This window comes from Budorcas taxicolor, chromosome 25 (assembly GCF_023091745.1).
Source record: "Budorcas taxicolor isolate Tak-1 chromosome 25, Takin1.1, whole genome shotgun sequence".
Classification (NCBI taxonomy): Eukaryota; Metazoa; Chordata; class Mammalia; order Artiodactyla; family Bovidae; genus Budorcas; species Budorcas taxicolor.
The window spans coordinates 30,417,849-30,432,018 of record NC_068934.1 but is presented as its reverse complement, the minus strand read 5'-3'; the positions used below and the strand labels follow the sequence as shown (position 1 = coordinate 30,432,018).

Here is a 14,170-nt window from a genome sequence, read left to right as displayed (position 1 = left end):
GGCAGGCAATGGTAACCCACTCCAGTACTCTTGCCCGGAAGATCCCAGGGACAGGGGAGCCTGGTGGGCTGCCGTCTATGGGGTCGCACAGAGTCGGACACGACTGAAATGACTCAGCAGCAGCAGCATGGGCTCTGGGGCCAGGCTGCCAGGTTTGTCACACACCAGCTGTGGCAAGTCTTGATCTCTCAGGCTTCTGTTTCCCCTTCTGTAAAATGGGGATGCTGATGTGATGATACTTGTAGCTATATTCTAGGGTTGTTAGGAGAGTGAAGTGGAACAGTTCCTGGCACAGAGTAGATAGTTAATCAATAAGTAAAACTGGATAAATGCCAAGAGGAAGCAGGGTGAAGAGTGGATGTGTCAGAATAGACGTGCTTCCGTTGTCAGCAGGCAATCCGGAGAGGCCAATTCATCAGGAGTGCTCCCTTCGAAGGCAAGCTGTCTCCGCCAGCTGACGGGATGGCAGGCCTGGAAACAAAGGCCCAGGCGGAGAGTGTCTATGCTTCACTGGGTGGTGAAAAGAAAAAGAAATAACAAGAAGCAAGTATTGTGCTCCTGAAACTGGCTGTCCAAACTGTACCATCTCTGCCGCCCAACTAAGGAGCTGAAAGAACATTTACATTCATTAAAAATTTATCTTTCCAGGAAAAAAAAAAAACAACAGTCTTTTTTTCCTCTGGTGAGAAACATGAAAAGAAGATGCTAGAAATTGGCATGAAAATTTAGGTCTCCCTTCCTTAGCTGCAGGAAGGAAAACAATGTGATGAAAAGTTCTGCTGTGTGTTTGGGTGTGTTTATGTTGACTTGGGTGGGGTTGGTTTGAGCTTATTGTTCTTAGCGTTTGGCAAGGATTTGAATTATGTGAAATCAACAGACACACGGGGCCATAGTGTGATATGATTAATCGTGCCAGCTCCACACACAGAAAGCGGGCTGTTTGCTGTGGCCCACACATTGCAAATCAAAGAGAATCCTGAGAACATGTACAATGGGGAGGACAAAACCTATCCACGTGAGGGTGGATTGGCCCCATCATTTCATCATTCTGTCATTCATTCTATCATCTGTTCCCTCCTGTGAGTGGCCCCTGGCTCAGCTAAAATTACATCTGGTCCATCTTTTCAGTGATAATGTAGCTGGCCCCCTGTGCTGGCTTTCCTTACTATGATGCAGGCAGGTGCCCCAAACCCACCCTACTCCGTCGACCAAGATTTCCTCTAACTGCAGATAAGGGGCTGCAGAGAGACACTGCCTCTCCCCCAGGTCCCCCACGGCCATACTGCTTCTGATTCCTCATTTGGAAAGACCAGCCCCATTTCTGGCCCTCCTTCACACTGGTCTTCACTGCTGGCTTCCCTAAGGGCTTCAGCCCAGGTAAGGAATCAAGTGAGGAGGCACAGTGGTGGCCCAGTGGTAAAGAATCTGCCTGCCAATGCAGGAGACATAGGTTCGATCCCTAGTCCAGGAAGAGCCCACCTGCCATGGGGCAGCTAAGCCTGTGCGCCACAACTACTGAGCCTATGTTTTAGAGCCCGGGGGCCACAACGAGAGAAGCTACCCCAATGGGAAGACCAGGTACTCCAACTAGAGAGTCCCCCCACACGCCCCCACATGTGGCGACTACACAAAGCCCGGGCAGCAGTGAAGACCCAGCACAGCCAAAAACAGATAAATAAATCACCGAAAGAAGAGACGGGAAGAGAATCAGGCAGAGCCCTGCATGAGAGCCTGCTCAGTCACTTCTGTCCTGTCTGACTCTTGGCAATGCTGTGGACTGTAGCCCACCAAGCTCCTCTGTCTGCGGGATTCTCCAGGCAAGAATACTGGAACGGCTGCCTTGCCCTCCTCCCGGGGATCTTCCTGACCCAGGGACTGAACCTGCATCTCCTGCATTACGGGCAGATTCTTTACCTCGGAGCCACCAGGACCCTGTTGACATCTTGAAAAAGAAGAAAAGAAATCACGTGAAGGCTTCATCCAAGGTGCCCTGCAAGCAGAACCAGCCTGTCCGGGGCTCCATCGCCTCAGCCCAGGGGGCCCCGGGGGGGGCAGCCGTGGCTCAGGGGTGGGCAGGGCATTTGCTCTGTAGATGCCCAACTGTGAACAGCATGCAAACCTAGAGTTGGCCAGCTTCCCAAGTAGCCTAGGTTGATAAGATGCCAATCACTTTGCTGAAAAAAGAGCCCCCAAACTGATCCTGGAGGAAGTCAGTGTGTCCATATTAGGAAATCACCATATCATTCTTTCCCAGGCAGTGTGTGTTCCCTTTTATGTTATTTTTATTAAGGTTCTTTTATAATTGATGACCATTATTATATCTTTCTACACATACCATGGAACCCCACTCTAGTGTTCATATGCATTGGGGGTTAGGACTTGACATATTTTTGAAATAATCACTTCCGTTAGGATGTAATATTACCACATCATAGAAAGTCTAGAAACTAGAGAAAAGAAAAAAAAAATCAACTCCAATCCCACCCATCTAATACAAACTCTATTAACATTTTGGTGAATTTCCTTTGAGTCGTTTTCCTATGCATATTTTAACATAGTAGTAATTATCTTCACTTATATTTTGCGTATTTTCTTTTTTTCACTTACCATAGTTATCATCTGCAATTTGCGCATTATGTAATTCTCATAAATGATTGTTTCAAGGGTTTCATAACATTCCATCAATTCTATAAACCATAATTTATTTAACCCTATCTCAGTAGTTAAATATGTAGGCTGTTTTTGCTTTTATACTTTTAATGTTTTTGGTATCTAGGATTATTTTCTGAGAACAGATTCACAAAAGTGGGATTACTGTATCAGAGGGTATGAAGATTATTTTGACTGCTGACTGTTGTTGTTTAGTGGCTAAGTCGTGCCTGACTTTTCGACCCTGTGGATTTAACCCACCAGGCTCCTCTGTCCATGGGATTTTCCAGGCAAGAATACTAGAGTGGGCTGCCATTTCCTTCTTCAGGGAATTTTCCTGACCCAGGGATCGAACTCAAGTCTCCTGCTTGGCAAGTGGATTCTTTACCACTAAGCCACCCGGGATGCCCACATTGAGGCCAGATTGCTTTCTAATGCATATTCCAGTCTAACCGTAGTCTGTAGGCGTTTTGGTCAGCAGTGTTGACTTTTGTGTTATGGCCCATGCCTGGCATCAAGATGGTGACAGTCTGGGCTGTCTTGGTCTTTAGAAAGAAGGCCCCTCAAGAAGGTCCTCTTCACACCCCCGAGCGCTTCACACCACGGGGCACTTGGTGGATTAGGAGGAACTAACAGGACCTCTGACCAGGGTGGAGGCAGCCTTGAAAGAAACGTCTCAGTGTGTTACTTCGTTAGGATGAAAAGCAGAAAATTAACGTCAGACTCATCGTGCATAACTCGAAATGCTTGTTTCTGCTTTATAAAGACATTCTCTTACAGAAAGCCACCTGTCCAGCTGTCACCAGATCACACGTAAATAACAGAAAACAAGTCTCCGAGGGGAGTGCTCCGGCTGGAACATCCTGCTGTCCCTCTCCCCTGCCCCCATGCTTTCCATACCTTTTTACCCCCATGGGGGTTCAGGAGGCTTCAGTGTAAGCCTCTCCCTCTCCTCTATCTCTGTGAGCAAAATGTAATTAAGAACACCTCTCTTGACACTCCTGGATTTTCTACCTTCAAACAGGTAGAAAACTGGAGCTGTCATTGTCCATTGAAAGACACTGCTTCTTGAAGAGGAATACACAGGCCCGGGGTGGTTCATGAGATTTCTCCCAGAAACTCACAGGTGATGCCCTGTAGTATTTCCATTTATGATGAAACTGACTCCTCTTATTTCTAGTACAAATTAGTACTCTGTTCAGATGCAAGACAAGCTCTAAGAAAACTGGCAATAGAGTGCAATTCTGACTTTAGGACTACCAAAGCTGTTTATTGCGCAAGAACACCTAGCTTGGAGGGACAGTGACTGCACACACAGCAAGTCAGTTAAGACTGATACCCAGCCTAGTGGCCACTCGTCAGTCTGTGTACCCTAGCATGAAGCTATATCCAGTTAATGTTATTATCCTAGGAGTACCATTTGAAAAAATACATTTCTTTCTTCATTTGGCTTGCTCCGGGTCTTAGTTGCGGCTTGCAGAGTCTTCAGTCTTTGTTTTGACATGTAAGCTCTTAGTTGAGGCGTACAGGATCTAGCTCCTGATCAGGGATCAAAGCCGGGCGCCCTGGAAGCACGGAGTCTTAGCCACTGGACGGCCAGGGAAGTCCCAGAGTAGCATTTTTTAATGAGCTTTTTATTTAAGAACTGTTTTAAATTTACAGAAAGATTATAAATTAGTACAGAGTCCCCACATGTACCACACCCCGTTTCCTCCATTGTTAATGTCTTCCATAGTATGTGCACTTGTTGTAATTAAGGAATCAATATTGATCCATTATTATTAAGTCCATATTTTATTTAGATGTCCTTAGTTTTTACTCAATGCTCTTTTCTGTCTCAGCCTCCCATCCACGATGCCACATTCCATTTAGCAGTTTTGTCTTCCTTGGTCTGCTCTTAACTGTGGCACTTTATCAGATTTCATTTGTTTTCAAGGATCTTGCCAGTTTTGAAGAGTCCTGGTCAGGAATCTTGTAAGATGTTCTTTGGTTGGAATTTGTCTCATGTTTCCTCATGATTTAGACAGGGATCATTGGTTTGGGGGACGACCTCAAAGGTAAAGGGCCACTTTCGTCACATCATATGAAGGATACCATCTATCAACATGGCTTGTCACGCTAGAGCAAAACTTTGATCACCTGGCTGAGGTCGTGTTTGTCAGGGTTCTCCAGTTAAAGTTACTCTCTTTTCCCCCACTTTTCATATTGCTTCAGAAGGACATCAGTATGTGCAGCCCACAGTTAAGAAGTGGGCAGTTATTCTCCACCATCTCAAGGGCAGTGTACCTCCACACACTATTTGGAATTCCATAGCATTGAAATTTATCATTCTCTCTGTTTATTTGCTCTACTTATCTATTCAATCATTGATTTATGAGTCCATACTGCATCCACCTTGGATGAGGGGTATCTCCTTACCGCCACCGTTCCTGACTTTCAACGTGGGATAGCTCCTCTAGGCCCTCCTGTGCCTGCACAGCCACCACTCCTCGAAGAAGGGCAATGCTAAAGAATGCTCAAACTACCACACAATTGCACTCATCTCACATGCTAGTAAAGTAATGCTCAAAACTCTCCAAGCCAGACTTCAGCAATACGTGAACCATGAACTCCCTGATGTTCAAGCTGGTTTTAGAAAAGGCAGAGGAACCAGAGATCAAATTGCCAACATCCACTGGATCATTGAAAAAGCAAGAGAGTTCCAGAAAAACATCTATTTCTGCTTTATTGAATATGCCAAAGCCTTTGACTGTGTGGATCAAAATAAACTGGAAAATTCGGGAAGAGATGGGAATACCAGACCACCTAACCTGCCTCTTGAGAAATCTGTATGCAGGTCAAAAAGCAACAGTTAGAACTGGACATGGAACAACAGACTGGTTCCAAATAGGAAAAGGAGTACGTCAAGGCTGTATATTGTCACCCTGCTTATTTAACTTATATGAAGAGTACATCATGAGAAACGCTGGGCTGGAAGAAGCACAAGCTGGAATCAAGATTGCTGGGAGAAATATCAATAACCTCAGATATGCAGATGACACCACCCTTATGGCAGAAAGTGAAGAGGAACTAAAAAGCCTCTTGATGAAAGTGAAAGAGGAGAGTGAAAAAGTTGGCCTAAAGCTCAACATTCAGAAAACGAAGATCATGGCATCTGGTCCCATCACTTCATGGGAAATAGATGGGGAAACAGGGGAAACAGTGGAAACAGTGGCTGACTTTATTTGGGGGGGGCTCCAGGATCACTGCAGATGGTGACTGCAGCCATGAAATTAAAAGACGCTTACTCCTTGGAAGAAAAGTTATGACCAACCTAGATAGTATACTCAAAAGCAGAGACATTACTTTGCCGACTAGGGTCCGTCTAGTCAAGGCTATGGTTTTTCCTGTGGTCATGTATGGATGTGAGAGTTGGACTGTGAAGAAGGCTGAGCACTGAAGAATTGATGCTTTTGAACTGTGGTGTTGGAGAAGACTCTTGAGGGTCCCTTGGACTGCAAGGAGATCCAACCAGTCCATTCTGAAGGAGATCAGCCCTGGGATTTCTTTGAAAGGAATGATGCTAAAGCTGAAGCTCCAGTACTTTGGCCACCTCATGCAAAGAGTTGACTCATTGGAAAAGACTCTGATGCTGGGAGAGATTGGGGGCAGGAGGAGAAGGGGACGACTGAAGATGAGATGGCTGGATGGCATCACTGACTCGATGGACATGAGTCTGAGTGAACTCCGGGAGATGGTGATGGACAGGGAGGCCTGGCGTGCTGCGATTCATGGGGTCGCAAAGAGTTGGACATGATTGAGCGACTGAACTGAACTGAACTGAACTGAACTGCATCCACATTATCAGTATGGATATTTATTTTATACTTTGGGTTATAATCCAATGCTATTTTATTGCTCACCTTCTTCCATCTTTAAGTGTTAAGTATTAGTCAGTCATGTCTGACTCTTGCATCCCCATCGACTGTAGGCTGCCAGGTTCCTCTGTCCATGGGATTCTCCAGGTAAGATACTGGAGTGGATTGCCGTTTTCTTCTCCAGGTGATCTTCCCGACCCAGGGATCAAACCCAGGTTTCCTGCATTGCAGGCAGATTCTTTACTGTCTGAGCCACCAGGGAAGCCCCATCTTTAGACACTGGGAATTCTTTTATTTGGTTTCTATCCCGTTGGTATAACCCGTCATGGCTGGCTTTTTTTGGACTGTGTTTAGTTGTTTCTCCCAAAACAAAATAGGCTGAAGTCCTGCTGCTGCTGCTGCTGCTGCTGCTGCTAAGTCGCTTCAGTCGTGTCCGACCCTGTGCAACCCCATAGACGGCAGCCCACCCGGCTCCCCCGTCCCTGGGATTCTCCAGGCAAGAACACTGGAGTGGGTTGCCATTTCCTTTTCCAATGCATGAAAGTGAAAAGTGAAAGTGACGTCGCTCAATCGAGTCCTACTCCTAGCGACCCCATGGACTGCAGCCTACCAAGCTCCTCCATCCATGGGATTTTCCTCCTAACCCCCAGTATTTCAAGATGTGACCTTTTAGTTTGAAATAGGATTGTTACAGACAAAACTAGTTAAGAGGGAGCCAAACTGCAGTAGAATAGCCTATGGGGAGAAGATGGCACGTGATGACAGAGGCAGAGATTGGAGCGACGTCTCTACAAGCTAAGAAATGCAAAAGATCACCCATAAATACTAGAACCCAGGGAGAATCAGGGGAGGAGTCTCCCTTACAAGGTTCAGAAGAGGCATGGCCTTGCTGACACCTTGATTTTAGACTTCTCTGTGTGTGTGTGTGTGTGTGTGTGTAGCTTAGTTGTGTCAGACTCTTTGCAACCCCATAGACTGTAGCTCACCAGGCCCCTCTGTCCATGGGATTCTCCAGGCAAGAACACTGGAGCGGTTTGCCATTGCCTTCTCTAAAAGGAACTATAGAAAGAAAGAAAGTGAAGTCGCTCAGTCACGTCCTACTCTTTGCAACCCCATGGACTGTAGCCTACCAGACTCCTCCATCCATGTAATTTTCCAGGCAGGAGTACTGGAGTGGGTTGCCATTTCCTTCCCCATCTACTAACCCTCTACAACGTCAAATTCAAGATGATATTCTTTTTTTTAAGCTTCATCATTTGTTGGTGGCTCATCAAAAGAGCTCCACGATTTCCTTTTCTTCTCCAGAGCTGAGGTTGTAAATGAAAGCAGGTGGGCCGGGTGGTCCGTGGAGCCCTCTGGTGCCCTTGCATGATGCACAGGCCAAAGGGAACAGAGGCACCTTCAAGGTCACCTTCCTACATGTGATTCCTGCTGCTGTTGAAGAACAAATGTCTTCATTAGGAAAGGAGATGGGCCCCATTCTTCACAGAATTTTAGTGTCAGAAGAAACCTTAAAAATGAGGTCCAAATAATGTTTTAATGACACAGGGAGAATGCTTATGATAATTTAACATTAAGGGGGAGGAAAAGCATGTTACAAAATTGTTTGATTTCACTCTGCAGTACACTATATAATGAGGAAGCAGACTCCACCAAAATATTAACAATGCTTTTCTCTGAGTGGTGGAATAATAGGTGTTTTTAATTATCTTGTTTACACTTTGATGTATTCTCCACGCTTTCTATCATAAGTACACATGACTTGATCTTCTGAAAAGGAATGCTGAGAAACAACTTAAAAGACGTCTAGTCCAAGTCACCTCCCCACTGCAGAGATGAAGAAACCAGTGGCCAGAGAGATTAGATGGTGTGTCCAACATCACGCGCACATTCAACTGAAAAGTCAGGAACCCACGTGCTGGCATAGAGCGTGTCTCTTCCACAGCTCCTGGTCAGCGAGTGGAACACGCCTAGAGTAAGCCCTGGGGAAACAGCACCCCCACTTCCGCCCACACCACACATGCGTCCACAACCCCCTTCCACCTGGTCCAAAACACCCAGAGTTAAAAATGGCTCCCAAACCCTCCCCCTATTTCACCCAGGGGCATGGGAGCCCTTGCCATCTCTAGAGAGGGGAAAAGAATTTTTATTTAGTCTCTGAGATAGGCAGGCCTTGCGCTGGAACTTTATCTCACTGAAACCCAGCAGTGAGAATGGGGGAGAAAAGGACTGACGCTGTTGAGGCTAACTCAACAAACTAAGCCTTAAGGCTGCTTTGTCCCCATTTTACAGATGAAGAGACTGAGGCACACTCATGGCCACCAGGAGCGAAACTGGGATCCAGACTCACCCGACTTTCTGGCCCAAGCCCTCCCATGACCAACATTACCACCCAGCCTCCCTGCTGTAACACGTTTTGGGTGCATATTCAAAGCTCCGTTATGTATTTGTTGAATTTATATAAAGACCTCAATTGTGTCCCATGCCTGAGAGTTCAGCAGGCTTTCAGCAGACTCTCAAATAGCACCCTGGAAACACCTGCCAGCCGAGCACAGGTGGCCTGGTCTGTGTCCAAGGTGATGGATATGATGCCAGATGTGGGAATCTGGGCACTTCTGGGTACCCACTTACCTTTGTGCAGGACATCCCCCAAGCTTGATGCCCTGTCAAGAGGCTGCTCCAGGAAGATATATACTGATGAGAAATCTCAGCCCCCAAATTCATTTTTCAAAGAAGCCAAGCAAATCTGGTGATTTATCCTCTGTCATTCTGATCCCAGCATATGTTCCACATCAGGTAAGTGAGATAGAAGGGACGGTTCAGCAAACATTAAGTTAAAAGAAACCCTGTCAGGCTTCCCCACAAATAGCAGGTTTTTATTTAAAGCCACAGAGTAATTAATTACATTGGGTAAAAAGCTGAGGCTCTCTCCCGCACTGCACTTCTCAACTATGTTCAGCAGAAGACATTGTTCTTACACAATCGCGGTGCACACACCCACGCTAGCTTTGTGTTTGTGCTGCTTCCCCATTTTTTCTTTTTTCCTTCTCATCTGCTGTCCTTTCCTGTTTTTCTTTAAATGTGAGACCCTCCCTGTCTCTCTCTCTGTGCTTCCTGCCTATCTTCCCTCTCCTAATCCCCCAGCATCTCTTCCCTCTGCTGGGACTCCGGTTTCTAGTTTCAGACATTCCGTCCTCCCTTCCACACACAACTTGGGGCTTCCCGTTACCAATGGGTGAAGCCAGGCTCAGCCCAGCTCCCCCTCCAACCCTGCCTCTGGTGACAGAATTAGAGCTTGTTCTCTTCACCCCTTCTAGCATCTCCTCCTGAAGGTACAGATGCTGGCAGAGCCCTTGGTCCTGTCATTTCTGCTTGGTCCTAAGAAGGGAGTCCTACCATGTATCATTAGTTCATGAAATCAATCTGAATAGTAGAGAGTTCATGACTCTAGTTGATGACTATAGTAGACTGTTTTGGATGGAGCCATGTAGATGCACAGACTGGAGGAAGGAAATAAAATGGTATGGAAAGACATTATCGTTTTATTCGTACATTCATTCAATTAGTATTTATTGGGACTTCCCTGGTAGTTTGGTGGCTAAGACTCCAGGCTCCCAATGCAGGGGGCCTGGATTCACCTCTAGTCAGGAAGCTAGATCCCACACGTTGCAACTGAAGATTCCACATACTTCAACTAAGACCTGGTGCAGCCAAATAAATAAACAAATATTTTTCTTAAAAAGAAGCATTTATTAAGCATCTACTGTGTGCTAACTGTGATATCAAATGTTTAGAATATTAACCTAAAGTAAAATAAGATTCTGATTCTTAACGGTCCAGTTGGTGAGATACACAGTTCAGTTCAGTTCAGTTGCTCAGTCATGTCTGATTCTTTGTGACCCCATGGACTGCAGCACACCAGGTCTCCTTGTCCATCGCCAACTCCCAGAGTTTACTCAAATTCATGTCCATCGAGTCGGTAACGCCATCCAACCATCTCATCCTCTGTCGTCCCCGTCTCCTCCCGCCTTCAATCTTTCCCAGCATCAGGGTCTTTTCCAGTGAGTCAGTGCTTTGCATCAGGTGGCCAAAGTATTGGAGAGACACACGAAAGCAACAATTATAAATACAAAAGGAGATCTTATAAGTAGTGACTGGGCAAGATTTTCTTGGACTACAGGAGAGGATATTATCATCTAGGTGGGGTAGAAAGAAAAAGAGTTAACTAGGTTTTCCAGGAAACAGTTCTGCAAACAAACAGTGTCGCAAAGGAAATAAATGTATTTTAGGAAGAGAGAATAGCCCCGTTCCCAGTTGCAGAGGAATAAAAGGTTGAATCCTGTTGAGAGACCCACTAGAGCACATCTGGAACATGAGCAAGGGTAGGAGACCCACGGGAGATGAAGCTGCAGGGCTTCAGGGGCAGGTCAAGGAACTTTTCAAGCCCTACCATAGAGTCCAGACTTCAGTATGTGGACTATAGGGAGCAACTGAAGACATTTAAGCAAGAATATCACATGGTCTGTCTTGCATTTTTGATGAATCACTGTGGCAGAGGTGTTATTGGCTTATAGGTTTCCAGAACAGGTGGCTGGAGACAACCTTTCAGATAAGAGATGATAAAGGCTATACCCATAGCCGTGGTGATGGACAGAGGTGGCAGGAGCATTTGTCAAGTTTCTGTTGTGTTCTAGGTATTGGGCTGTTCATGTTACCGCATATGTGTGTTCAGAAGCATGTACACAACTGCATAGCTCATCACACCAGAACTGAGCACACAACTGGTAGACTATGAAATAAGAATGGCAGCTCCTCTGCACCAAAATGCTATAGATGGGATTGAAATAGCTTGTCTTGGTGTTTACTTGGATGACGTGATAGCTTTTGTTCAAGAAGAGCTAACATGGCATTTTCCACACACCGCTCATAGGAGTGAATGTCGGCACAACCTTTCTGGAAAGCAGCATGGTCCTACTTTTCAAAAGCTGTAAAACAGGCAATTTTTGTTCCAGCGATTTCTATCCTAGAAATTCAAACTAAGGGAAAAAATGAGGGATGCGTGTGAAGATTTAGCTAACAGGATATTTATTGCAGCATTGTTGTTATAGCAGAAATATAAAAGCCATTCAAATCGCAATGATTGAGGCCTGGTTTAATGTTATAGCGCGACTGTACGGTCACGTAGTTTGCAGTCTTTCGGTGCCGTGGAAGTATATTCATGGACATGGAAAGATGTTCACACAGATTTACCCCTCTTCAAAGATGCAGTCTAAATAAAAACGGTTGATTGCTATGCAAACACAACTTTAAGACAGATTCCCTGGCATGCTCTTGCACTAGTTTTCAATATATTTTTAAGTGAAGAAGCAAGCTACAGAGCAACATATATAGTGTGATTCCATTTTAATTAAAAAAAATATGTGCATGTGAATTTCATGAATAAATAACCCTAAGAAAGGATGCCATAGCTACTGAAATGTTAATGTATTTATCACTGGATAGGGAACCATAGGGGTTGGATCATTATTATTTTATTCTTTTGGGTTGTCTATAGTTTTTTTTTTCCATTTATTTGTACAATGGGCATGTATTTCTTTTTAAAATTTATTTAGTTTTAATTGAAGGATAATTGTTTTACATTCTGTATTGGTTTCTGCCATACATCAACACTAATCAGCCATAGGTAATACATATGTCCCCTCTGTTATGAGCCTCCCTTCCACCTCCCACCCCATCCCACCCCTCTAGGTTGTCGCAGAGCACCCGTTTGAGCTCCCTTGAGTCATACAGCAGATTCCCTGGCCCTTTATTTTATATATTGTAGTGTATATGTTTCCATGCTAGTGTAGCATGTGCATGTTTCCATGGTATTTCTTATATTTAAAAAAAGAGGGACTTCCCTGGTGGTCCAGTGGTTAAGAATCTGCCTTCCAGGGTAGGAGATGCAGGTTCAATCCCTCGTCAGGGAACTAAGATCTCACATGCCACAGGGCAACTAAGCTCACAGACTGCAACTAGAGAGAAGCCATGCACTGCAACAAAGACCCAGTGCAGCCAGAAAAGAAGAAAAGAGGAACAAGGAAGCCTATCGCAGTCCTAACAAGCTCGCAGAAAGGCAACTTACCCTCTCCTGTTGCTTCACTGATGCAGCTATCCTGCTTTATGTACCTATTGTTTCTAGGCATGATGGAAGGTACCAAAGATACAGGAATAATTAAGCATGATTCCTGTCCTCAAGGAGCTTACAGTCTAGCAGGGAAATTGACTAATAGATAGATAGTTATAACATGGTATGGTAGGGAAAACAGTGATGAACGTGTTTACAGCATTTGGTGGGCTCACAAATGAGTCCTGTAGGTGATTAAAACGTGACTTGCACTGTGTGACTGCTGTTCAGCCCCCAATGCCTCTCTTCTTGTCTTGATTAGGAAAGAGGCAGCTTGGTAGGTGAACAGAGGACAGCATGGGAAACCAGCTCTAGTCTGGCCATTTAGCAAATCCAGTTTTCTTGTCTATGAGGCACAACTTTGTCATTTGCTAAGACCTTTCTCTGCCTTCAACCTATCTTTCCAGTCTCACCTTCTACTGTTGCCTTCATTAACCTCACATCCTGCCTCTCACCTGAATGATTACTGTCCTCTCCACCTTGCAGACCCTTTAAGCACTTGGTGACTTGAAACACACCATTCTCTTTACCTCTAACCCAGGCTTCTCGACCTGAGAACTATTGACCTTTGGGGCTGGAGAATTTTGGATGGTGGAGGGGGCGCACGGTGTCATGCCTGTGTTTTGGAGGATGTTTACAGCATCTCTGGCTTCCACTCTTTAGAAGCAGTAGCCTCTAATCAAAACTGTCTCCAGATACTTTCCCTGATGGTCCAGTGGCTACAACTCTGCACTCCCAATGCAGGGGGCCCAGGTTCAATTCCTGGTCAGGGAACTATATCCCACATGCCACGACTAAGACCCAGGGCAGCCTAATTAATTAACTAATCAATTTTAAAATTAATTGGTTGATTAATTAATGTCCCCAGATGTTGCCAAACATCCTCTGGCAGAAATAAATCTCCCCAGGGTAAGAACCACTGGGATCCCCCATCATGGAACCTCAGAAAGGTCACTTCATTGGTGGGCCTGACCCTTCATCCAGAGGGTAGAAGTACAAGCAAGCAAATACCTGTGGCTATGGCGGTCATGGTTCATTCAGGTTTACTGGGCTCCCCCTCACCACCACGCTCTACACTGTGCTGTGGGATCAGGGGACATGGGGAGAAGCCCTGTGTCTGCCCCTCAGGTTGTGGGGGAAGCCTGTACGTGTCCAACGATTACCCAGCAACAGGCTGCAGCATACGAGCCGAATCCTGAGCATTCCTGCCCTGCAGTCCAGCTGGCAATGCCACACCAGTTTCCTGGACAGCTTATCTCTTGACATTTGGGGTTTGGTACTGTTCACAGGGGCTTCCCAGGTGGCGCTTGTGGTAAAGCGATGCAGGAGACAGAAGACGTGTGGGTTTGATCCCTGGGTGGGGAAGATCCCCTGGAGGAGGGCATGACAACACACTCCAGTATTCTTGCCTGGAGAGTCCCAGGGACAGAGGAGCCTGGTGGGCTACAGTCACAAGGAGTGGGACACAACTGAAGCAACTTAGCACGCACGCACGCAT

At 45.7% G+C, this 14,170-nt stretch overlaps 1 non-coding gene across 1 annotated transcript; it reads left to right on the top strand.

Annotated features, from left to right (window-relative positions):
* Nucleotides 1-13,373: 13,373 nt before the first annotated feature.
* Nucleotides 13,374-13,446, top strand: TRNAG-CCC (transfer RNA glycine (anticodon CCC)). Its single transcript has one exon. It is a non-coding gene; the product is annotated as a tRNA-Gly (tRNA).
* The last annotated feature ends 724 nt before the right edge of the window (nucleotides 13,447-14,170 follow it).